The sequence below is a fragment of the Onychomys torridus genome, chromosome 7 (genome assembly GCF_903995425.1).
Source record: "Onychomys torridus chromosome 7, mOncTor1.1, whole genome shotgun sequence".
NCBI classification, from domain to species: domain Eukaryota; kingdom Metazoa; phylum Chordata; class Mammalia; order Rodentia; family Cricetidae; genus Onychomys; species Onychomys torridus.
Genome location: NC_050449.1, coordinates 35,024,730 through 35,049,513, shown reverse-complemented (window position 1 = coordinate 35,049,513; position 24,784 = coordinate 35,024,730). Strand labels below are relative to the sequence as shown.

At 41.5% G+C, this 24,784-nt stretch overlaps 1 pseudogene; it reads right to left on the bottom strand.

Moving 5' to 3' along the window:
* Positions 1 to 2,618: 2,618 nt before the first annotated feature.
* LOC118586770 overlaps positions 2,619 to 24,784 on the bottom strand; it is a 69,890-nt pseudogene continuing 47,724 nt past the window's right edge.

The following is a 24,784-nucleotide window of genomic DNA, read 5'->3' as shown; positions in this document are numbered from 1 at the left end:
CACATGCCAGCTTTGATCACACACATTCATTGAACACACACATACACACACACACACACACACACACACACACACACAATGTACACACACACTTAAAACAAACAAACAAACAAACAAAAAACCACAGACTATAGATTTACCAGACTAAAATTGATCCAGGAAACAATTTTAGGTACTGGCCAAGGGTATTGATGGACAAGCAAAGCCTTATATTTGCATTCATAAAGACACTGAGATGTCCATCTAGGCTCCTGCTCCTACATACCCCCATGCCAAAAAGACTGGTCTCTCTATGTAATAATTGAAAATAGAATTGTCATGTGATCCCCCAAATTTCATTTTGGGATACATACATATTCACAATATTTGAAGGCAACATTAGATGGATCAATGTTCAAAGAAGTGTTGTTCACAATAGCTAAGAGGTAAACACAAACTAAATCCATCAAGAAATGAGCAAGTAAACAAAATATGGTACGTACACATGCTAGACTACTATTCAGCCTTATAAAAGAAGGAAAGTTTAAAACATGCTATGGCATTTATGAATGTTAAGTGGAATAAACAACTGCCAAATGGTAAATGCCATAGGAGTCCACTTACGTGAAACACTTAGACTAGTCAAATTCATAAAACAGAAAGTAGAGGGGATTGTGGGAGAGGGATGACAGCCAGCATTCACTGGGCACAGTTTCTGTTTTGCAAGATGAAAAGTTTTGGAGCTGTGTGGTGATGCGGACCCATGACCCTGAACATAGTACACAGCCTTCTGTATTCGACAGTGCTAGGCTCATTTTCTGCTATGAATATTGCACTACAATCCTAGGAAACTGCTTAAAATCAGGCACATTAAATGGACTTAATAAAATGTATAGACAGACAGATAGATAGGTAGGTAGATAGATAGATGTAGATCTAGATAAATAGATATGTGTAAATATGCAACAATAATTAAAGGAGCCAGTAAATTTCCTTACTTAGGCTGTGTTAAGCAGGGCAGAAAGCAAGTACTCAGCTTACTCTCAACAAGCTAGAGGCTTGCTGTCAAAGCCCAGTGCAAAGCCCTATGTCCTGGCTCCTGGCCTTGTGCGAATATTTTGCCCTTTAAGACAAATTCCTCATGCAAGCCTGAGAGGGGGAAAAGGGTAGACTCAGGGAAGACCTTGAACACATTGCTGTCCCCAGAGAAAGAACTGTACTGTGCCTGACCATGGTGGTGGCTCCTTGGTTCATGGCTGAGTATCTGCACTTGCTGTTTGCCTGTTAACAGTTCTAGTTCTACATGAGAGAAAAGATCAATCCACATGGCTGTAAAGGGACTCCCTTAACCACCTGGCCACCTCATCCAGCTTTCTTGGTCCACCCAAGAAATGACTGTTGACTGTTCTGCTGGCCCTCTCCTGCCACCATCCTTCTTGGAGTGGCTGCCAATTCCAGAGTAAATTTGAGAGGAACTTGCACATAGTGGGGTAATGGATGTCTCTGATCCAGGCCTAACCCCTATCTCATTTTCTATGTACCAAAGATTTGCTGTTATATAAGGTGGTAAGAAAAGCTCTCCTGGAAGGGCAGAATCAATTAGGTTTTGTGGTTCTTCTCACAAGTATGCACTCTTGCTCTTTTAAGGCAAAAATGGAACAGAAGATGAAGGAACAAAGGCATTAGTGTTCTGATAAAACTTTATTGACAGGCACAAGACTATGAACTTCATATAATTGTTACACATCTCAAAATATTAGGTTAAATTTTTTCTTCATCACTTAAAAGTACAACATCATTCTTAGCTTGCAGACTATACAAAAACAGGTCAGACCATGCCAAGGAATTTTTATTGGCTGATCTCTGGTGCCATCCACATAGCTTTAAAAAAAATTACCTCCTTCATTCTTAAGAAGGAAGGAAGGACATTCATGGACAATTTGTTCAACAAAATCTACTACAACATGGGAATCTAGTCCATTTCTTCTGTGAGCAGTAGGGCTGGGTATAAAAGCTCCATGCTACTCATAAGCTATGTGATCTTGAACTAGAGTCTGCATCTTTTTATCTATGCATCAGTTGACTTCAACTGGAGCTACCTAATAGTTGTTGCATGGATTAAATGAGTTAATACAGGTGAGTGGATGGTTATTGTCTAGGGATCTATACTGTTAGCTGTTGTCGGGGCCTTCACACAATTATCACATTGGGTCATGCCAAATTTGATAAAGTCATTACAGCTTCTTTAGACATCTTGTTTGTTAGGGATTGGAAAATACTTCAACATACTATGAAGTGAAATAGATTGGAAAGGACTCAGAAGCAAAAAAGTCAACCTGGCTTCCCCCTTCCCCTATGCATATAAGAATTAGACCTAAAAGGAAGCTCTCTGATGGAGCCTTCATGAGACTGCCTAGGGATGGGCTTTGTGCTCTGAGAATCCAAGGAAGAAAAAGAATTACAGAGAGGCCAAGAGCAACTGGACCCTTCCTGAGTCCCCTTCCACTTCCAGCTCATTCCATATATATAGTCCAATCCCTTCCTTCCTCTTCAATTGACATTTATTTACTTATATATTTATTTATTTGGGGGTATGTGTTTGTGTGTATAGTGTGTAGTGTGTGTGTGTGTGTGTGTGTGTGTGTGTGTGTGTGTGTGTGTGTTTGTGTGTGTGTGTATTTGAGCACATGCAAGCCACGGCATGTGTGTGGACAGCATGAGAGAGTCAGTGTCTTCTTCCACCATATAGGTTCCTAAGATTGAACTCAGGCTTGATGACCAGAGTCTATACAAGCTGAGCCATCCTTTTCTCTACAACATCTTTTCTACCATCAGATGACATAAAGACATAGTTTTCCCTGGTCTACAGATCTTCATTTCTGAGCCTTATGTGTTATGTAAAATTTTGTTGTATAGACCTTCTGTCTTTTCCCTTTATCTGTCTTTGGTCAACCTTGGCCTTCACAAGAGGGAAGGAGATGTACTATGTTCTCTTCTCTTCCTTTGTGCCCAAGGTGAGCAGCAGGCTGGCTCTAGCCTGGCAACCATCAGCTGTGCTCCAAACTCCTTCCTCCCTGTCACACTGTGCTGCCTCACTGCCCCCTGTGAGGAACGAGGAACTTCCTACAACTTCTGATAGTGTCAGTCACACATTCACTGACAAAATACCTGTCTGGTTTCCTCTCCTTTCCCTGCAAGCATTCTCTTCCTGCACTTGTTTCTAAAATGTTGGCATTTTCCATGGTGGAAGTCAAGGACACTTATTTTTTTTTTTTTGTCTTCCACATTCCTCTACTTTCTCACTCACAGCTATATCTCTGATTATGAGCAATCACGTCACACAGTGAAGTCCCTCAGCTGTTTCTCTGATCCTTGTAAATTATCCACAAGACAGGACAGAAGGATGGAAAATTAAGGACAGAGAATATAGGGAGACAAAGAAACCCCTTACCCTGGAGCCTGGTTCAAATTTCATCTGAAAGTTGAGAGTTTTGATAGAGTTAACAAAATTCACTATGAAGACACCCTATATTGAAATAAAAAGGTAATTGTTACAGGGCTATTTCAAATAAGAAAACCAAACATAGCAACCATGCTTATAGCCAAAGCATACATGACTTGTGAGTATCCTTATCCCTTCCCCAGCTGTAAGCCTGTAATTTTCTGAGACTCTCACAAATTTCAAACCATGTCTAGCGTCAAAGCTTGCCTTCAATTCATTGCAGCTTACATACTGGAAGGATTCCTCAGACCCTTTGAACCTTTGTGTTTTCACCTTATCAGCCCATTCTCTGATCCAAGGCTCTGCAGAAACTACACTATGATCTCACTTACTAAAGAACAAGATGATCCTTAGAAGCCCTTTGAACAATGGAAACTTCAGATGGCACCAAAACTGTCCAAACAGCTACATTAAGTCATTCAAAGGTGACTTGCTTCTATGTTGAGCACTGTCTTTTACTTAAGCAACCTCCTCTCCACTAATGCCTGTGCTTAGATCTGCTAATGCCCTCTCTTGGGGTTGGCAACATAGCTTAGGAAATCGCTCAGTCAGAAATGTGATTGCCACCTGTAAAAATATTAAATATTAGTCTTTACTACCAAACACTAAAACTTGTATTTTTCTTTGTGGGTACAGTGCACTTTATTGATGGTATTCAAGAGAGTGGGGCTCCCTAAGTTCCTCCCCTTCTTCTGGGGGTCTGGGATGGAAACTATGAGGCAGAATGTTCAGGGTTAAGGTTTGAGTAGGGACAGGAACTCCTCAGCAGCTGAGGGTCTCTCATCGCTCTAGTGTTCCTTTTGGGGTACACAGTCCAGGGCTTCTTATTCCTTCGAGGCCATGTAGGGTATGAGGTCCACCACCCTGTTGCTGTAGCCGTATTCATTGTCATACCAGGAAATGAGCTTTACAGAATTGTAATCGAGAATAATGCCTGCCCCAGCATCAAAGATGGAAGAGTGGGGGTCACTGTTAAAGTCGCAGGAGACAACCTGGTCCTCAGTGTGGCCCAGGATGCCCTTTAGTGGGCCCTCAGATGCCTGCTTCACTACCTTCTTGATGTCATCATACTTGTCAGCTTTCTCCAGGTGGCATGTCAGATCCATGGTGGACACACTGGGGATAGAAACACAGAAGGCCATGTGAGCTTCCAGTTCAACTCTAAAATAACCTTGTCCACAGCCTTTATAGAACCAGTGGATGCAGGATTGATGTTCTGGGCAGCCCCACAGCCATCACACCACAGCTTCCCAGAGGGACCATTCACAATCTTCTTGGTGGCAGTGATAGCAGTGAATTCAGGACTGTGGTCATGAGTTCTTTACAGTGCCAAAGTTGTCATGGATGACCTTACCCAGGGAGGCTAAGCAATTGGTGGTGCAGGAAGCACTATTGACAATCTTGAGTGAGTTGTCATACTTCTCATGGTCCACAGCCATCACAAACATGGGGACATCAGCAGAAGGAGCAGAGATGATGACCCTTTTGCCCCATCCTTCAAGTGGACCCCAACCTTCTCCATGGTGATGAAGATACCACTAGACTCCACAACATACTCAGCACCAGCATCACTTCATTTGATGTTGGTGGGATCTCGCTCATGGAAGATGGTGATGGCCTTCCTGTTGACTACAAACTTCCCATTTTCAACCTTGACTGTGTTGTTGAGCTTGCCAGGGGTAGAGTCATACTGAAACATGTAGACCATGTAGTTGAGGTCAACGAAGGAAGGTGTCACTGGTGGCAACAATGTTCACTTTGCCAGACATGAAAGAAGTTCTGGTAACTGAGTGCCCCATATGGCCAAATCTGTTCACTCCAACCTTCACTACTGTGTCTCAGGGATAAGGTTGGCATTGTATGAGAAGATGCCACTCTCTTTGGAATTGGGAGGATCAGGGAGCCAAGACTTGTATTTATTACAAGGAATTCAGATCTTTTTATTGGCCCTACCTTCTCAGACTTTTTAATGCAAATAGTTTAAACCCCACCACCACCTGCAGCATTCTTGAAACTCAAGTGACTAAGGTGGCCTGGATGACTCCTTCCAGCTTTCCTTCATTTCCTTTATGCCAATTCTTTTAAAACTAACCAATCTTGAAAGATTGTGAGGTCGGACAGACCCTAGCCAATGAGGGAAAGACACAGTCACCACCTGTGCTAGTTAGTATTTACTACCCTGTGGGCCTGTTCTTCCTAGTGCTTTCTCGTGTCCAGACTAGTGTTCTGCCATGCTGAGATGCTTTCATTTGTTTGGGTGTTCCGTTGTGGGACATTGATAGTATGCCTGACACTCACAACCATGAATACCAAGTATGATTCCTAGCAAGCATTCAAATAGATAGTTATACAAACAGGCAAGAATACACATACACAGAGAGAGAGAGAGAAAGAGGAGGGGATAGCTAGGCATAGTAACACATGCTGGTAGATGCCTGATGAGCACTGGCCATGCAGCCAAGCAAACTCAGGTAAGTCCAAGTTCCAGTAAAGATTCCATCTCAACAACGTAGATCATTTTGAGAAATAACACATAAGGTTCACCTCTAGCCTCCACCCTCCCACACACATTAGTTACTCCCCCACACACACCTTCCCTTAATAAACTTCAACTTTGCTTCATACTGATTTGTCTTAAAATTCTTTTCTTGGGTGAAGCCAGGAACTCCAGCTTCACTCAAGGAAGAAGTCTCTAAAATAACTCCTGAGGCTGCAGCACGCAGCAGCCTTGGACTGTATCTCTTGCTTCCCCTGGCTCTGATACTCACAGGTGCATTCCAGTAGGTATTGCATTACTGAATGTTTAGAAGACAGCATGATGGATGAACTTCTACATCAGGCTGATACAGCTGCATGTTCTGGAGCTGCCACACATTGCCCATGGGATGCTGGGAGTATGATTCAATTGCCTTGACTCTACTTACAAATCAGGAAAATGGAGCACCTTAGTGCTTCCACCTAGACACTTGGAGGCAGGCTTTTTGTGTGTTTGTTTTGTGCTTTTGTTTTAAATCATTGACTTCTTATTTTTGGTCAACAGATAACTAAAAGTAATAGGAAGTAAGCCTTTACAGTCTTCTTTATTTGGGAAGGTACAGTCTTAAGTCATTGTCCTTAACCTTTCCCATTGAGCCTCCTTGGATTCCCAGGCAGTAGAACTTTGATGGATAGAACATACCCTTGACACCAAATTATGGCAATCATCCATGAAGGCAAGGCAGCATCCTGGCAGAAGTGACCATTTCTTGAGAATCACTTTGTCCCCTCAAGCAGTAAGAACTTCTGGAGATCACCTTACAGGACCTGCATTGAGATGATGGTCAATAAAAACCTTACCTAGACCAGAACTTCTTAGTCAATAATGCACACCTTGTGTCCCTGTCCCAATTCTTCTTCTATCTAAGACCAAAGCGCCTGTCAATGCTCTGGAAATGGACTTGTGGTCCCTGGACTCCTCTACCTGTTACACTTCTCAGTGTGGTCACATTGACTAAATCTCTTCCCTTCACTGTATCCCCCGACTCCTCCTCCATCATTGATATATTAGGAACAAAGGACCTAACTTGTTGAGGTTGCTGGAATTTAGAACTCAGGTGTTGTCCTATAAACATATTGTAGGGCTGTGATAAAACAACATGAACTGGTAGGTGAAAATAATAGGCTTCCTCATTCATTTGTTCACTTGTATGTGCAACAGATACACACTGAGCACTTCTCTGTCCCATGAAATACATGCCAGGCAGCATGTCTACTGAGAAAGCCCTTCATCCTTCCACCCTCATGTTCTGCTCTCCTGCTCTTCCTCCACATTTGCTTTTCACTATCTTCACAGTCTTCCAGGCCCAGTCCATAGTTCTCAGTAATACCAACTTCTCTACTTCCCTACATTCCAAACACCAACTCTTACTTGAACTTGAATTTTCCCATCCTGGGATGGAGCCCACATCATCTCTGTCTTAGTTATATTTGTGTTGTTGTGATAAAATACCCTTATAGAAGCAACTTAATGGGGGAAGAACTGGTCCAAAGGCACAATCCATCTGGCAGGGAAGCCAAGTAGCAAGAGCTTGAAACAGCTGATGATATTGTACCTGAAGTCAAAAAGCAGTGGGCCAGGAGGCCAGGACGCAGTTTCTTCCTTCCTTCCTTCCTTCCTTCCTTCCTTCCTTCCTTCCTTCCTTCCTTCCTTCTTCCTCCCTCCCTCCCTCTCTCTCTCTTTCTCTCTCTCTCTCTCTCTCTCTCTCTCTCTCTCTCTTTCTCTCTCTGTCTCTTTCTTTCTTTTTTTTTTTAATGAAGCCCAGTATAGGAGCCAGTATAAGAGTGTCTCTTCCTTTGGAGTGAATCTTTTCACTTCAATTAAACAGATCAAGATAACTCCTCACTAGCATACCTACAGGCTGAGCTAATCTAAATAATCCCTCATGAATGTACCTAGAGGCTTTTCTCCTAGGTGATACCAGATTCTGTTGAGATGACAGTCCACAGTAACCACAGCAACCTCAAACTGTATTCTACTTCCAAGTCACTTAACAGGTGTTGATTCTTCAGAAAGGGGCATCCTGGAAGGTTTGTGCACCAAGAAGGAAGAGATCAAAGCAGAGCTTCCAGAGTTTTATTGTGTGCTATCAGGAGTCCAGTCACAGTGGGAAGTGGCCTTGGGCAAGGAACAAGTGGAGAATTTTAAGAATTTAAATACAAGTGGGTAAAGACTTAAAATAAGGTGATGGCATTAGTCATGAGAAGTAGAAAAAGAGCATGTGAGAAGTGTTTTGAAGGAGGATGTGTAGGAGTAAAGTAGGCATGGGATTTGAGGATAGTGCCACAAGTCATCATCTCTATAACCAGGAGACTGAGGGTACTGTTTTAAGGATGTACTACTCAAATGTATCTTTGAAATTTTATTATTATTATTATTATTACATGTACATATCTGCAACCAGCTGAGTCTAATTGCTTGTACGTATATGTTTGTAGGACTAACCACAAGGTATTGGGTAGCCTGTGGTGGAACATATTCCTGGGGAAGACTGAGCCTCTCTCTTTGAGCAGTCATTAATTGCCTATAGCTCTTCATCTAGGTGTGACCCCCCATGAAACATCCCCCATCTATGCTGGCATGTAACATGGTGTTGTCATCATTCAGGTCTTCTTTAGACAATCATCCTGTTGGAAGTTCATGGGTGAAACGTCCTGACCATTACAGAAAACTACACTGGTCAAAATACCAGTGATTGTGGGGTGCCCAGCCCAAGTTGATACATCTACAACATTTCCCCTACATCTAAGGTTCGGGGAACATCTCAAAAGAGAGGATGTGAAAATTTTAAGAGGCAGAGAACTACATCTGCTGCAAGATCATATTATCTATATATGTCAGTCACGTCTTTTATCTACTGTTGTGGTATGTGATTTCTTTTTTGTTGATTACTGTTTCTCCAGTTTGGTTATGAACTCCAGCAAGCATGGCCTATGTCCCATTATTCTTTGTATTTCAAAATTTGCTTCTTTAGAAAGTGGAAGAAAAATTCCACTGGCCTACACTAACTGTTGGTAATCGGTCCATTCTTACTGTGAATATACAGCTGTTGCTTCAGAAATCAAAGGTGGAAAGCTCTTTATCTTGATGGAATGGGCTTCTTTCCTATACTGGTGACTATTTAATACAGGTGGAATCTAATGAGAAGAGAATTAGAAGGCTAGAGATGATGCGTCATTACATTGAGTTCTAATTGCTGAGAGCTAGATGGAACGGCATAGCCATACAGGAAATAGTTATAGTGCTAACATCTTTAGATAGTTTCACATCCACTGAAAATACTACCGATGGTTAGATGCTTAATTGAATTAATTAGGAGGGCAGCATTTTGTTGATATAAATTGAAGTTGAAAAGCAAGGTTGTTCCAGGAGTGCAAAGAAAATAATTGGAGTACTACAAACCCTCTTAATTAGAAAACAAACAGGTACTACATGGAAAAGAGGTCATTCTTTGCCTCATTTCCCACAAGGCAAGGTCAGTTTTATACTGCATTTAGGTTGAGTAGTTGGGCTAAGGAAATGTTTTTCTATAATTTCTTGAAGCACAGCCTTATGCAATATAGCACAGGTATGAAGTCCCTGGGGATAGCAGCAGCAAGTAGAGCAGGCTGGCCTGTGGCAGGAGGATTCAGGGAGGGAATTTCTGTGCAGCAGATGGTGAGTCTAAGCTAATCACTCTAGTCATTTCTGAAAATCCAACATAATTCTTCACAACTTTAAAGACTGTTACTTCTGGGGCAGCATCTCAGAACGGTTTCCACCTTCTCTCTTTCACATAGAAAACAAACAAACAAACAAAAACAACCCAGGATGATAGGCAGGACCAGGAAGGCCAAGGCTAAGAAGATCAAAAGGGGAAGGCAGAAAGAGCAGACAGGATTTTAAGAAAATGCAAACTCCCTGTTGATCTGGGAACCAGGGATACATTCAAGAAAAGAGCTGTGAAAACTCATGAAGCAGATAATTGAGTAGCAGAGGAATTTAGTTCATGCTTGATAGCTTGTCAAGACATCAGTCTTAGACAGTCCACCTTCTCAGTACCTGAAAGGTCTGAGTTTCCAGGAATCCTTTCAACACAGAGGCCTTCATTAAATTCTGAACCCTGTGTGTGACTTTAGAATGTCACTTCACCTGTAGGGCCTAGGACTCCTTATCTACTTTTGAAAAGATAGAACAATGTATTATCCTAAAGCTGTCCTGAGAGTTAAATGAGACAATGTGTGTCCAGCACATCTCCACAGACAAAGAACACGCAATAAAAATGTGCTGTTTCCCCCTCATCTTTTTTTATTTTTCCTCATAGGTAGGGCACATCCAATCTCTGGAAAGCTGAATTGTTTCACAAGATGCATTTAGTCCAAGAGGACAGAGATTTTTCAAGAACTGTTAGAAACTTGAAGCAAGTGATATAATTGTATGGCTTCATAGATGCTGACAAACCCAAGACTCTTGGGTCTGAGATGATGCTGAATTACTCCACACAGCAAGCAAGATAAATATCGACACTTTTGTAGCTTCCCTTGCCCCAGTTCCTGCAGCATAATGAGGAGAGAATCAGTGGTGTTTATAACCACTATGAGGTGTATGACTAGCTGAGGGGACCTGGATTTACGGAACATAAGGTTTGTATGAAAAACAGAAAGCATACCACCCTTTAGATGAGCCTTTTCCCCCAAGGCTATTCACTATGGAACGTCCTTGAAATGGAAGCCCAGAACAAAGGCATCCAATGCCTCTGCTTGCCAGACATACAAATGTGAGCCACATAGAAAGTTGGCCTTAAAAAGACAGAGCAGAAACTCTCCATTTCATTCCTATCCTCTTCCCAAGCTGATCACTAGAGAGGGCTTTCTTCATGTGCCTCTAGCCCATAAAGATAGCATTGTACACATCTCACATCCTCTGAGTCTTCCTCCATTTCATCTTTTCCCTTGATTTGGTGGTCTGGCCCTTGCGAGGAACTTGCTATCCTCGTATTTTATTTGTTTAGAGAGATGTCACAGCTCACAGTTGTGGAGTCTGCTGGCCTGACCACGGGACAAGGTTTGTCTCTTGGGAATCTCGTGTAAGCTAAGCCTCCATGAAAACTCTTAGACAGGATGATGTGAAGAGACGGATCAGCACCTTTATTGTTTCCCCCACCATTGGAGAAAATGTGTTCCCAACTTGGAAACGTGAGCCAAAGTGGTGTCACTAAGATGGATTAGGAAATATAGTGCTTCAGATGTGAAACTTCAGGTATGTGGGCCCAGGACCAGCTGGATGTCTGGGGAGAACAATAGGTCACCTACATAGAGCATTTGATGAATGCCAAAATGTCTTCCCCCTCCTAACATTTCCATTATCATCTCTCCTCTAATAAAGACATGGTCTAAAAAGGATGCCCTTCCAATATAAATATGTCACATTGGAAAAACTACTACTACAAATGCTTCCAGAGGTTGTCCTGATTCATTCAGTATCAATCAGTTCTAGACATTTCAATCAACACTAGGCTTCAGATCAACTATAGTCTTTGTCATCCGGGACATTTTAGTGGGACTCAGAAAGTAAGTAAGAAATTAGGATGCAAAGTTGTAAGCTTTATGATAAGGGAATGACAGATTGACACAGTGTCGGGGGTGAGGGCATTAGATCCTACTTTGGAAGGTTGATAAGTTTACTGGTTTCCTTACAGAAATTAAATTTAAGCTGACACTCTATAAATTAATCATTGTATCTGTATTTAAGAGGTGAAGGAACTGAAGCTGACAGAGTCTAAATGTCACACCAGATGCCAGATGGCCTGTAAATGAGAAAACCAAGACTCAAACACACTTTATGTTTAAATTTCCCCATAGATGCATTTGCTGTGTTGTCCCTCTAAGCATGTAGGATCTTAGAAAACATGATCTATGGGAAACAGATCTTAGAGTGTGAGAGTGGTGTGATTACAGGGTTCAGTATGAACATAGTTGTCTAGACTTTCTGAAGCAGGGGTAGAAATACAAAGCATACAACTGCTTTAGAAAAGCTAGAGGTGGAAGGCTGGCATAGAGGTAGATTTTGGAGAAACACTGAATGAGGCTTGAAAACAATACAAATGGTACCATAACTTTTTTAGGAGGCATAGTGGTTTGAATAAGAATGTCTCCTATAGGCTTATGTACTTGAATGCCTAGTCACTAGGAAGTAGAACTATTTGAAAGGATTAGAAGGATTATGAAGGCACAGCCTTGTTGTAGAAAGTGTGCCACTTGGAGGCCCAGTCCCCCTTACCCACCGTGGATTGATCTGTAGCTTTCAACTACTCCAGCACCATGCCTGCCATGCCTGCTACTATGCTCTTTGTCATGATGACAATGGACTAAACCTCTGAAATTTGAAACAAATCCACAATTAAATGCTTTCTTTTGTAAGAGTTACCTTGGTCGTGGTGTCCCTTCACAGCAACCAAACAGTGACTAAAACAGGGGGTAACAAAGATGGAGAGAAATGAGAGGAGAAAGAGAGAATGAGAAGGGGGAAGGAAAGGACAGAAGAGGAATGGATGTGATATTTGGCTTTCCATTGATGGCACAAAAATACCTGATATCAACCTCCAGAGTAAGATTATCTGGGATGATGGTTCCAGAGCTTTCAGTCCATGGTTGGTTGGCTCCATTGTTTTAGAACTTTGGCACAAAGAACATTGTGGTGGAGATTGGAGGCTGTGTCAGGGTTGCTCACTTCTTGGTAGTTGAGCATTGAAAGAGTGAAGGAGAAGAGGGAGCAGGTCTCAGCAAACCCTCCAAGACATGCTCAATGACCTAACTTCCTCCCTCTGTAGACCTCCACCTCCTGAAGCTTCCATCACCTCCTAAGATTCCCTTAGTCTATGGGCATTGGAGCATATTATCCAAAGCCAAAGAGATGGGGAAAAGTACAGAGTAGAAAGAAAGAATAATCATTAAAGAACTCATGTAAGAGAACTTTGTTGTAGAAAGACTTAACTTGCTTTGTTTTATAATTCCACCCAACTCAGTGCTCCATTTGAGACAAAGCCATTGCTCCTGGAAGAAGTCAACCTGTCCTCTAGACATGCAGTGAAAAAAGGGAGATTTTGACCAGAGTATCAGCCCCTAGGGATCCTGCTTTTTGGGTTCTTCTTAGGGTCTAGACTAGTGGACTCACCCAGCCTTTGTCAAATACTGTGGCTATCCCTTTGTCTAATGGATATGTAGGGGGAATTGAAGTAACAGACAATGAGAAGTGGCTTTCCCTCTCTACTCCAACCCTTTAGGAGTCCAGAGTTTCCTCCAACTGACCTTGACATCTGGAATAAGTATACTGTGCAGGAGTTGAGTCAGATGCAATGCTGAAACAATCGCCCACAAAATTAGGAACTGTTTTGAATTGGGCCAGGGTTTGTATCCTATGCTGTGGTTCGAAACTTCCCTCCTAGCCCTGAAGCAAAGCCAAACTCTTTTGAGTTTCAAATATCACCATTTAGCAGTTGATTGGCGGGGGCTCTTCTCTGCTGACTGAACTCTCAGCCAACTCAGCAACATTTGGATCCAATTTGATGGAAAAATTGGGTGAGCTCCTTGCCAAATTCCTGTGAATTGGTGTCAAACTTGGGGATTTAGGCTAAGATTTGGGGTGTGGCTAAGTCCCCAGAGGAATTCTGTGGTTGCACAGTCCACAAAATGACAAGCGAAGGCAATGTGCAGAGCTACCTCCAAGGAAGTACTCACGTCTATGGAACTCGAGATGGAGAGGTTTGAACCACAGAATTTGTGTTCTCATAGTGTTCTGTTGTCATTTAGGAGAGCTCAACTTCTGTTCATCTTTCTTTCCCATCATTTCATTACATACCTCATTATCCATGTAAACAGAAGCAGAGAAGTGCAGAGGGAAGATAAATCAGTCATCCAAGGTCAAGAAGTAAGACAGTTGCCAAAGGGGGCTATCAGCTTGAGTCAGTGACTTCTTCTGTGTAGAATGGTCCAGAATCTGGACCTTAGATGTCTGAAATGTCTCATATTTTTTCCTTTGTGATAAGGATAGTCTTCTACATCAACAACATCGAAGGCACAGTAGATCCATTTTCTGGGAAGTTTCCTGTAAGATGGAGATTTGTATGCAGGGGTTCATTAAAAATGCTTTTAGGGGTGACATGGGAGATAACAAGAGAAGCAGGACAGGGCAAAGAGAGAATTCATGAGAGGAATTAAATGGTCCCCGGGGCAATGTGGTCATGGGTTTGGACAGCCTTTTGTAGGAACTACACCTTGGGGGTAGAAATTTAGTAGAGAGCATTTTCAGGGAAGGCCTTCAGAGAGTTTAGAATCAAATATTCCTGGGAACTAGAGACCTTTGGTCCAGAAACAGGTGGTGTGTCACAGATCTACACCATTCTATGCTGAGAACTCATAGTACTGTGGCCAGATTCAAAGGTGATGACCATAGTGATGTGATGGTATTCATAGGAACGAAGAGTAGAACCCAGGGATACCTAAGTCTCAAGACAGTCAAATGAGACCATCCCAGGAGATAGAAAACATACGTATAGGTGAATAACTCTGTGTCTTTTGTAATATGTATATTTGGTATGGGTAAAAATCAGGTTTGAGATGGTGACAAATGGTCATGGGTTAGAGGAGAAGGAAGTGGTCAAGGAAAGACAGAAATGGTCTGTGTGTGAAAGAAATGCAATATTGCTCACATGGCCATGGAATTTTCAAGAACTAATTGAAGTCTATAAGCTTTGAGCTGTGTCTAGTGTCCAGGTTACAGCCCATCAGTGCAGAGAGTCAAGGTGGCAGAAAGCTGAAGCAGCCGACACCACGTCTATAACCAGGCACCAAAAAACAATAGATTAATGCATGCATTAATAGTATCCCTAGTTTCAATCCACACATGAATCTGAATCTTCTCTAAATCTTAGCTTTGGAGATAACATGTCCCAGAGCCAGGGTGACTAGTAGCAGGTCACCAAGTCAGTAGACATGATTTTCAGGATCCACTTCCAATGGGTGATCTGAATCTAATCTGCTCTATGTGTCTATTCTTCTCATCTCCTTTCAGTACTCAGATCATTGTGAGATGCATAACAATGTGAGCATTTTTGTCTCATAAACTGTGTAATAACCTGAAGAGTTCTTTCCTTCGCCACATCAGTGCTGGAAATGGAACCTGGGACCTTGCACGTGCTAGACAAGTGCTCTATCATTGAGCTGCAAGCATGGGTGGGTTTTAATGGCTTTCCTTTCTCCTGTCTTACCTCTCACTGTATTTTCCTCCAACTTTGCTGCTATAATTATTTTAATTCTTGTTTATATCTACTTTCCTTGGTCAAAATCACTTTCAGATCATTTTGTGGTTCTCTGAACACATCTAAAGTTCTCTTCCCTGCACCTGTGGTCTTCCCTCCACCTGGAATCCTGTTTGTGAAAGTTCAGTTTTAATTGTTAACTTGACACAATCTAGAACCACTCAGGAAGGGAATCATTTCAGCAGGGGTTTTCTGGACAAGGTTGACCTATGGGAATGTCTGTGAAAGTTATCTTCATTATAATAATAGATGTGGAAGGAAGGGGCCACCCACCGTGTGTGGCACTATTCCTGAACTGTGCAAAACAGAGACTGAAAGCTGGGCCCTTGGGTGCATGCATTAATCTATTGTTTTTTGGTGCCTGGTTATAGACATGGTGTCAGCTGCTTCAGCTTTCTGCCACCTTGACTGTCTGCACTGATGGGCTGTAACCTGGAATTATGAACCAGATAAACCCCTTCTCCTTTAACTTGCTTTTGTCAGGGTACTCACTCTCATACAATTTAGTTTTTAATTAAATCTGTTCTTTGGCATCTTTACACATATGCACAATGCACTCTGATTATTGTTGCCATCTACCCTCCATTGTTTTTCTCCCATCCCTATCAATCCCATCTCTTTTATACAAGTTCCTTTCCCATATTCAGTTTGTTTGTTTGTATGTTTGTTTGTTTCATTTTCTGTGTGACCACAGGTTTGGAACTCACCATTTAAGCCTGATGGGTTCATCAGTGGTTACTCAACCAATGGCGGTGATCCCCCAATTCCCAGAATTCACTAGTACACTAGTTTAGGTGGGGCACACAGAGTGGACATTCTCTTACCTTTTGTTCCCCACCATGGTTAGCTATTGACAGGCTCATTCTTTTGCAGGCTCAGTGTCGGCAAACACAGCTGCACTGAGTTTATGATTGGAATGGCTGTATCCTGGCCAGAAGGTGGCATTCCTATTAGTCTTTCCCCCTTTCTGTTTCTTATAGGCTTTTCTTCCTCTTTCTCAATTTTCTATTATTGCATTTCATCACACCAACTAGGAATTAAGATACCATTCAATCCCACCCACATCAGAGACCATGATAAGATGACCTCCAATTGTTATGGCCTATTTCAACAGCACTGTGTGCTTGGTAACTGTAGGAACATTGTACGTGTGACATCCTAACTGCCTACTTACCTGCATCTGTTCATTTATTCATCCCCTTTGAAGTCCATCTCAGTGGGACTTGACTCTCCCTACCCTTTCTTGTATCTAACTGTCTTATCCTACTTTTCTTTTCTTCTTCTCTCTTCCTCCTCTCCTGTCTTCTTTTTCCCTTTCCTCCTCTTCTTATCCCTTTTCCCTCTTCTGTTCTTGTCCCCTCTTTTCCTCTTCCTTCCTCTCCCTTTTTCTCCTCTGTTCTATTCTGTTCTGTTCTATCCCACCCCCTCTTATCCTATTGTGTCTTGTTCTCAACTGAAATCTCCTGGATGAAAGGTATTACATGTAAGCATTATTAAGATTTGGGTCATAATACAATATCAATAGTATCCATCATCTAGCTCACTAGTTGATCAACCTATTTATCTGAGCAATGTATTTAGAACTAATAAAAATATTTAATTGATTTAATTTCCTAAAAACATTGAAGAAAGAACCAGATAAACATCAAAACAATGATTAAAATTTTAATAAAAGTTTCATTCTGATCAGAACAAAGGAGCTTCTTAAATTTTGACTCTAGTTACCCAAACCAGAAAAAAATCATCTTAATTTCAAAGTTAACTTCACTAGAAATCAGCTTTGTGAACTTAGTTTTTTTGTGAATTAGTTTTCTTTTGCATAAAATGGGAATGGCTATCAATAGAATAGACAATGGTACAAGCTGGTACATGATAAAGCTACATATTTCTAAATGCAAAAGGTTGAAGGGTGGAACTAGACTGTGCTGGCCGTGGACTGACCCCAAGGCCTCAGTGATGGGTCTCAACTCCACAGAGCACCAGCATCAGTGGACTGTGAGAAGTCAAGAACTTTGAGATCATTTTTTTCCTACCAGTTTACTAGTTCTAAAGATGATAACCTGATGTTTTAAGCAACGGGGGCTAGAAAAACACCCCTCACTCATTTACAAGGCTGGTTTACATTCCAGTCAGCACTTAATTATTCATATAGGCATTTTCCACATCTCCAGTCTCCATGGAATGCTCTCCCTCAGATTCCAGGCTGTCTTCTCCCTGCCACCCAGCATGTGGCTGCTCCACATCCCCCCTTTAGCTATTTGCTGTGGGCTTAGGGAATGCAAACTCATTTTGACTTTGTCCTGAGCACACCATCACTGGGAAGGAAAGCCTGAATCCCCAAAAGCCATACAAAGCATTCCAGAGTAAATGTAAGAAGCATTTTGATTGTTTTTCTGTTTTGGATTATCTGTACCACTATTCATTTCCTCTTTTGCAGATAATCAAGAACTAGCTATATTACGCTTAACAAGACTTTTAAATCACAGAGAATTCTACAGGACATTGAAACATTTTGCGGGGGGGTGGTAAAACTCATAACCCCAATATTTGTACCTGATAAGACTGCCTTGCGGAAGGGCTTTAGACTAGGTGAGGCTGCCAGTTTAGGATAGGGATTTTAAAAGGGAAATTTAGCATCAGCTGTTCTGAATCATATCAGACCCAGGCTGATTAAAATCAGATAGAACTCCAAGACCAGAGGGAACAAAAGTATGTCTTGCGTTGCAAAGATGCTTGATTGTTTTAGATCAACTTATGCAAACTTTAAAAGAAGAGAGAAAACAGGAAAGAGAGAGAGCGTTTCCTTTTCAGCTAAGAAATTTTACTACATTTAGCCCAATGTAGTCCTGCTATTCTTTGTCCCTTGGACCTCTGTCCATCTGAACGTCCTGTTAAGTGCACTGTAAAATTGAGCTAAATGCAATATTTATATTTTCATTGACTAAAGACCTAGGGAAACTGCATAATTTTTATTTCAATTAATTTTTTCATTGAAAGAAACAAAACCCCCTAGATTGTAGACATGCCATATAATGCTTATACACAGACATATATATTATTTGTAATAGCACCCTTCCTTCTATTCATGTGCGTCTCAGATAGCTTGCCATTTCATTTCCAACTTCTGTGAAGTCAACACTTAAAAGAAGATGTATTTATTTTTAAGGATATAAGTGTTTTGTCTGCATGCATGTATGTGCACAAAACGTGTGCTTGGTGCCTGTGGAGGCAAGAAAGGAGCATTGGATCCCTTGCTGTGGGCCACCATATGGGTGCTGGGAACTGATCCTGGGTCCTCTATAAGAGCAGCAAGTGCTCTTACCATCTCTCCAGCCCTGATGCCAATCTTCCTGTTCACCACATACGAATAAGATCACACAAAACTTTTCTTTCTGGACCTGGCTTGTTTCATTTTCCGTAGTACATGCTGTATCTAATGAGAGGATTTCATTCTTTTCTGGCTGAATCATATTCTACTGTGCATAAGCATTGTCTTTTATCTGTTGTTTAGTTACCAGTTACTTAAGTTGCTCCATTTTACAGCTGGGGTGACCAAGGCTGCCCCAAACATGGGTGCAGATGTTTCTTCAACATAGGGACTTCACTGACTTTTTATTTTTAACCTACAAACAAAAGTGGTTCCTGGAAGTTAGTTCTCTTTCTAATTTGCATTAATGTACCAATTTGCATTCTTGAGGACAGCATGCAAGCCTCCCCCTGTCTCCCCTTCTCGACTAGAGCTATTGTCTCTGATAATATTCACTCTGACTGGAAGAGGAAGAGGGTGCCTCAGTGTGGTTTTGATCTGCAATTTCTGGTTGATTAGTGACATTAAAGCCAGTTTTCATCGATCAATTGGCCATTTCCCTGGTTCCTTTTGAGCACTGTCTTCTCAGGTTTATTGCCCATTTAAAAGCTGGGGTTATTTGACATTCTTGCTCTTGAATTTTTAGAGTGGCTTGTAATTCTACATATTGACCTCTTGTCAGACATACAGTTTGTGAGCTTTCTCTCCCCACTCCAGGCTGTCTCCTCATCCTGAGGACTGTCCCCTTTGCTGTAGTCCTGTGTGTCTGTTTAGCTTGTTTCCTGTGCTTTGGGGAGTTAAAAAAGATCCTTGCCCATTTCAGTGTCCCACAGGATTTCTTCAATTTTTTTGTTCCTCTAGGACTTTCATAGCTTCAGCTCTAATACTTACATTTTAATCCATTTCAAGTTGATTTCTGTAACTAGTGACGGATAGAGGTCTTCTTTCATTTGTTTACAAGGAGATACTCAATTTCCCAGCATCACTCCTAATCATTCTGCAACACATTTGCTTTTCACACATTTGTCAGCGTTAGTTATCCATGTGTTTATAGCTTTACTTCTAACATAGCTGTTTTGCTTCATTTTTCTTTGTGTCTGTTTTGAAGGCCATTTGCCAGGCTGTTCTCATGATTATAGTTCAAGAGCATTATCGAAGGCAGGCAGTCTACTGCTTCCTTGTCTTAGTCTTTTCCCAAAACATCTTTTGGCTAGTAACAGATTTTGTTGTTATTCCACATAACATCACTGATGTTTTGACAGGGTTCTCTGGGCATTGCCATGGTCATTTTAGCAATATTGGTTTCCCAGGCCATAAACCTGGGGTGTCTTGTCCCCTATGTGTGTCCTCTTCAGTCTTTCTCTTTTGTCTTTCACTTCTCATGGTAGAGATTTTCTACTGGTTTGGTAAATCTGCTTCCAGGAACCTTGTTTTCCTTCTTATAGTTATTGACCCTAAACAGCACATGAGTAAGCCTGTGCTTACTTTGATGAGAAAGGGGCACTCAATATAGAAGTATGAGTGAACAAGAAGGGTGTGTGACTTAGCAACTAGAAGGGACTCGGGAAGTCTTCCTAGTCTCCTGTATCACGTTCTTATCTTCTGGCACAGAACAAGGCAGCATTCACCCATGTCCTTCAGAGAGAGGACTAGAAGGTGCTGCTGGAGCTGTGTCTTCAGCTTATCTCCATCTTGGAAGTGTGTTAAGGTGCCATACTTGAGGGTAGACTTTCCTTCACTGCATCAGAAGGCAGGAATAAACAGGGGGAGGAGTGGGTGGGAGATGGGGTCCCACAAGGCATGCGTGAGAAGCATGTAAAAGGGGGCATGAAGAAGGAGCATTGAATAGCAAGGATACAGTGAGGACACAGAGGGTAATAAAGGGAACAGGGAACATCTGCATAGGAAGAGGAGAAGTTAGTGCTTGGTCTAATTCACTCGAGACCTTCTAAAGAAGATTCTTCTTCCTACTCCAATACATTCTGCGTTAGAAATTCCTGGTGAGGAAATTATTTTATACAGGGCTTTTTCTTCTTTTCCTCTCATTTTTCTTTCTTAGCTCAGTAACTGTTTGTTGCTTTCCCAAAGGATACAAGTTTGCTTCCAGAGCCTACTTCCAGTACTTCATAACCATCCTTACAATCACTTTTATAATTTTAGTTCCAAGGAATCTCTGTGGGTCTACACAAACACACACACACACACACACACACACACACACACACACACACACACACAGAGAGAGAGAGAGAGAGAGAGACAGACACACACACACAGAGACAGAGAGAGAGACAGACAGACAGACAGACAGACACACACACACACACACAGAGAGAGAGAGAGAGAGAGAGAGAGACACACACACACAGAGACAGACAGATAGACACACACACACACACACACACACACACACACACACACACACACACATGCTCAGAGAGGGTGGGGATTTTTAAAAGTTAGTTCAGATGGGCAGTAAAGCACATAACTGCACGGGGAAGGATCTAGAGGTTCCTCGGGGAGCCAGTGCTGTGTTTGCGATATTACCCTTCCCCACACCTTCATCACGGAGCAGTTCCAGCGTCTGTTGACCCAGTATCTTGTCCTGGATTTGAACCTGTCATGACTACGCTCTTGCAAGCTTTTCACCCTGAAAATTCACTTGTTCTGAAATACTAGTGAGATACGTGTTAACCTTGGAAACGCTGCCTAAGCACATCCTTTTTGCCCCACATTCCTCTCACTTACAGCCATCTCACTGTTGTATATTTTGTTATTGCATGTTTATAAAATCATTTATTGAATAGCCAGGCAGCAGTGGCACATACCTTTAATGCCAACACTCAAGAGGCAGAGGAAGGTAGATCTCTGTGAGTTCGAGGCCAGCCTGGTCTGCAAAGCAAGTTCTAGGACAGGCTGCAAAGTTACACAGAGAAACCCTGTCTTGAAAAACAAAACAAAACAAAACAAAAAAATCATTTATTGGCACAACTGTATAAAATGTTCTTTGTAAGCAGTTCCCAGCTAGGAAGCAGAAGGTTCTCGAGGGTCCAGCCCAGCATGAGGATGGAGAGGAAGACAGTAATGACGGCAGCCAGGACGGAAGGTGATAGACTCACAATAGCCTGGGAGAGGACGGCTGGAACAAAGCTACTTCTTATAGTTTAAGTCAGATGTGGTAGAAAGGGAAAGACTAGCCTTGGGAGTAGGAAACTGCCTTGAATTCTGGCTTGTTCCCAACACAGAATAGGGCTTATGCCATGGATTATATCAAGATTAAGAACTATTCTAGCATATAGGAATTATTATCCACTATGGATGGATTTATTTAATTTTGCCTTGGAAAAAAAATCTCAGAAATATTGACAGGGGTTGGGGATTTAGCTCAGTGGTAGAGTGCTTGCCTAGCAAGTGCAAGGCCCTGGGTTCGATCCTCAGCTCAAAAAAAAAAATATTGACAATAGCAAAAAGAAACAGAGAAGAAAAAGAGAATGAGAGAAAAAAAGGAGGAAGGAAGGAAGGAAGGAAGGAAGGAAGGAAGGAAGGAAGGAAGGAAGGAAGGAAGGAGGAAGAAATGCAAATAGCAAATGGTAGTTGACTTCAGAGAAAACTAAACAACAACAAATTAACCTATAGAGTGTGTGCAAAAGACTCTTTTTCCCCATCTGACTTGGGAGGTGATAGCTGGTACTCACTGGGAGACATCACTTTAAACAAGGCACAGAAACCAGTTTTTAATTATACAATGTGTGTTCTTCCTAACAAAAGTGTTCCGGGCTAGCCCTATCCATGGCACATTTTCTGAAAATCAATCAAGTCCTCTCATTCAGCTGAAGCCCAATGGCATTGTCTGACCCTTCCTCCAGGAGCTGATCTCTGCCAGGTAGAAAATTAAGTTTCCTTCACTCTTCTTTTTAGACACAAAGCTTCAGCATCACAGAACCCTTGCTCTGTGTGGGAAACCGACTTCCTGTCTCAATAAACAAGCACACACAGGCTTTTTCTGGACACATAATGGAGCCTTTTTTATTTTATACAAAAATCATTCCACACTTAACACATCAATGAAGCCACTTAAGCTCTGCTGCATTTGAATTAAAGAGGAATTGTGTGATCAAAGGGTGTGAAAAGAGCCACACAGGGCGTTCTTCAGATCCTCGACTTTTGTTACATTTGATACATAACAAGCCCAATAAATATGCTTATCCCAGGAACTAGGTTCATTATCTCATACCCTTAAGCCCAGAGAAAGGACTGCCATATTCCTCTTCATTCTGATGTTCTTGCCTTGTTTTGCTGGATTTTGATGAAAAAATGAAAAATACTTGCATGTTTTAAGGGGCTGTGAGTGAGGTTGAGAGGTGAAGTAATTTTCCCTTGGGATTTTTGTGGCTATTTTACTAAATAAAAATGTATATATGTATTTATACAGAAATATACATCCCTCTTCCCCATTGATGAGTATACATACAACTAAAAAATATATGTACTTCAGATATATGCACTACTAGAGTTACTATCTTATACACACACAAACAATAACTTACGGGATTTCCTTTTCTTATCAAGTAATGGAGTATAAAGCAAAAAAGATGAAAAACCTCAAATGTTTAGAATTGGGTTGGTGGATGAGACATTCAATACCTTTGACAAGCATAGCTTCTGGGAATATTATTAAGGATTTAACAGTCACTGCGATCTTTTTGGTACAATGCATTCTAGAGAGAATTGGAAATGTTCTACAGAGAATTCAGGCATCCTCACAAGCCAGGTGTCACAGCTACACATGTATAGAAATGTAGTTTTTGAGTCATAATAGAAGTACTAGGGAAAAAATGTGTTTCATGCAACTGAATCAAAACCCAAAATGTGAACTCTGTGGCCAGTGACTTTGAGTTGACAGATTAAATAAATGTAATCCAGGCAACATTGGGTTGAGATAAATTCCTTTAGCTATTACCTATGTGAACACTGGATAAGAACTCTGAATTGTTAAGATTTAAAAAAAAAAAAAAAACTTCATCCAAGAAGTTTAAATTGGAACTAATTTAAATATAATTGGAACAACAATCACAAGCCATTCACTATTCTCTGTGCAAGGAAGTCAAAGTTGGGAAAGGCTCACCTTCTGTTCTGTAGCAGAAGAGATAAGACAAACAATAATAATATGGGTGTGGGAATAAATCTCAAATGGTACCTAAAAGAGGAGAGTGGACTCCAGCACCCCATGCAGTGCAGAGAGGATTTCCAGGGCACCCTCAAAAGTTTATGTTTTAACACAGTCTTGGAAGATGAATGGGAGAAGGAGAAGCATATCAGACACAAGAATTACGGGAAAATAAAGTCATAGCAAATGTACATAAGCAGAGGTGTGGTTGACATTGTGAAAAGCTGTTATGTGTTCTTGAATCCTCAGATGGTGTATGTGATCTCCAATGGGATGGTTCCCTGAGTGAAGGGTAGCCTCAGCTGAGGCAGGGGTGACAGGCTGTGCATTTGAAAACAGCAAGGCCCCAAGTGGGTCCTTAACAAACCTGAGGAACTTCAATTAGTCATCTTTGTCCCACTGAGTTGTCTATTGTATCCACCCTCTAAATGAGTACTCTGACCTGGTGACTTTCATAACTCTAAAGAACTCAGCTAGTTACATTTTCCTTCCTAACATTTGACTTTCTATATTGTGTGTGACAGCCATGTGGATGATGGACTGAAAGATTTGTTTATATCCAGATGTTTTCATTGCTATGTAGACAGACAATCACAAACACTGAAAGAAAGAAAAAAAAATTCCTTGGGGCTGAAAGCCTCTATGCCATGCTTCCTACATAAATAGCTGTTGATGGTGTCACTAATGGCAGCCCGGCTCTGTTTAAACACTGTTATTAAAATCAGATGACCGTCTGTTTCTGCTACAGTTTGGGTCAGGCCAACCTTTCCTGTGGAGCCTATGGACTTTTCTCTGTAACAGAGATGACTAAAACTCAATAAAGAACCATAAAAACAATAACAGGCGATGGAGTTGTCCATTTCTTCTTGTTTAATTCTTGCATATATAAATCCAAGTTTCAGGCATGCCTTATTTCTTCCCATTTTGGCTTTGTCTGTATTGTCTGAAAAAAGAATAATTCAATAAGACCTTTTTCTTCTTGCACAGATCCTGCCCCA